Raw genomic sequence first — 2804 nt, 5'->3', positions numbered from 1 at the left:
AATACTGGTGTTTTTAAGAGTCAAAGGTTGAAAGAATCCTTGACACTGGGAGAAACAATAATTTATGTACATTTCTCCATTCAAACTTTTCTTTAACTCATCAGTTTCCTAACTGTTTTACAGTGCTTACTGTTGCTCCCATCCACTGGGATTTTATATTTTGAAGTATGGATGCCATCTAGGGAAATCTGCTTCTCCAATTCTCACTTCAATGTGTTGCTCAGTTTTTCTAATGTATTTCACAGCTTGTAGATGTTGTCTTTGAATGCTAGATCATGGACCCCTAAACATGAACTTTTATTATAAAGTGGTAATTAAATTCTACCAAGGAATAATGGAATCATAAAATTCAGTAAAAAGATATATCAGTTTTAGCATATGTTCAAAGATGACTGTGTATAGATAAAAACCACAAATAAATGTTTTGATTTCTTTGAAAATATATAAAGGTGTTTTGGTACTTAGAAAACACAAAGGTGCCAAAATTGAGGATTTACATTGTTTATTATTCCTACAGAGAGAGCTGTTGATTTGATAATGAGTGAATATATTAAAATAGTGCTTTTCATGTTATTATGTAAAATCTAAATATCATATAATCTACATCTTCTATATATATACATATATTTCAAGAGAGATACATGTTAAGTTTGATGAGATTTTAGAAAATTCCAATTCATCACTAAGTACTTTCTAAGAACATCTTCTTTCTGCCATCCTCAATTACTTCACAAACTGATAGAAATTGGCATGCTAAACTGTTAGGTATCCCAGAATTGTGATTAACAATGCAGATAGAAATAGTAAAAGGCAAAGTTATGCGAACAACAATATGGTTGTCCAAATGTTAAAATTAAAAATTTTACCAAACCAGCTTTTTAGCACTGAATTTAATCCCTTAAGGACATGGCAGCTACAAAACACTAACAGCTCTTTTCTTCTCTTTTTAATGAGTAACTATTTTAGAATAAAATCGTTTGGGGCAAGAAATACACATTTTGGTGTTGTAATTTGAAGTATATTTATTATTTGTTCTCCATATTTAATTTGTTCTCCATAATTCAATCTATTGTGATATTTGCTTAGAGATATTTTATGAATTTGATATATTATACTATTGGTTGTAATGTAAGAACTTAAGACAATTTTTATTCTCAATCAAGAGGTCTCTCTGTCTTTGTCTCTCTGTCTCTGTCTTTCTCTCTCTCTCTCTTACACACACGCACACACACACACACACACACACACACAATATTTGCAAGACTTATTACAGCAGGGAATGTTTTCCAGGATCTGTAAATCTAGGATGGAAATAACTGAAATTGTTCACTATAGACCTACATTTTATTACTATAAAAGAGTGTTTACCATTATCCACACAAATCACAGTGTTGAATACCTTATGCATTTTATACTGAATATTATTATAGGTACATATCACTGTAAAATAGTACTCTCATTTTGGGCTCATTGGCTTGCATAGTTTGTAGTAAAGCCCATTATACTTAAAGCAAAAATAAATATAAAAGGAGTTTTGGTACACAATTACATGTACTATAGCATCTATTTAAAAGGGCTTGTAACCAAAATTAGTTTTCATCATGGGGCTCAGTAGAGACTTGGAGTTGTTAGACACAGTAAATTTTTTCTTTGATTTTACTTTTTTTTGAGTTTGGGCAATTTCCTAGTGCTTTAATTTATTTGTTGGATAATATAACATTCAGTGGATATTAGAGTACTAAAAGAAAGAGAAAGCAATGGTATTTTAATTTCCTTAGGATTCACAGAAAAAGAATTAATAACCAAAATTAATATAGGTACTCAGTTATTATTTAAAAAGATAAATATTTCTATTTCCCAATATATGAAGAAAGTTATGCTTGGAAATTTTGGTGTTCTTTTGGCTTGTCACTAGTTAGTATCAGTGTGACATTTTGCTGTAATAGCTAGCAATCCTATCAAGAGGATTCCTTTCAAGTAGATATGACACCAGAATGTGTTGTAATATGTGTCTCAGCACTAGATCTTATGAATTATGTTCACCATGGGGCCAGAATGGATAATAGGATAACCAAAATATTGGAAAGTTATGATTATTATGACTAATTATTTTTTAAGAGATTTTATTTATTTGAGTTAGAGGAAGAGATCACAAGCTTGGGAAAGAGCAGAGGGAGAGGGAGAAGCAGACTCCCCACTCACTGAGCAGGGAGACTGAGGGCTCCATCCCAGGACCTGAGCTGAAAGCAGATGCTTAACTGATTGAGCCACCCAGTGCCCCTATGACTAAGTTTTTTATAGTAGAAATACCTTAGTCATTTTAGCTCTTCTATTGAAAAATAACAGGTATAATAAAACACTAGAACAGTCAAAAGAAGTGTACAGTTTTATGAGTTACTATAAGGCAAATACCCTTGTAACTAGATAAAGAAGAATTTGCTGGCAATTCTAGAATCCCCTCCATGTGGTCCATTCCAGTTATAGTCTTACTTAAAGAGAGTTATGATCTATAATATATCTTATATCTTATGAAAAAATACATAGATATATAGATAAATTAATATACATATAAGATATATCTTTATATCTATATGTATTTTATACATATATCTCCTTAGTTCAGTTGGCAACCTCCCTTCACAGTCAGGACTGTAGCGTTTTTATGTAAACACCTTAGTATTCCATCTATTTCATCATTATATTAAACTGAGAATTCTGATTCAGGGGACAGAAAGGATGGTGTAACTAGAAAGTCCTATAATTACTAATTTGTTTTATCTCACATCACACACAAGTTTTAGAAT

Source organism: Mustela erminea, chromosome 15 (assembly GCF_009829155.1).
Source record: "Mustela erminea isolate mMusErm1 chromosome 15, mMusErm1.Pri, whole genome shotgun sequence".
Lineage (NCBI taxonomy): Eukaryota > Metazoa > Chordata > Mammalia > Carnivora > Mustelidae > Mustela > Mustela erminea.
Note: the sequence above shows the minus strand (reverse complement) of the source record.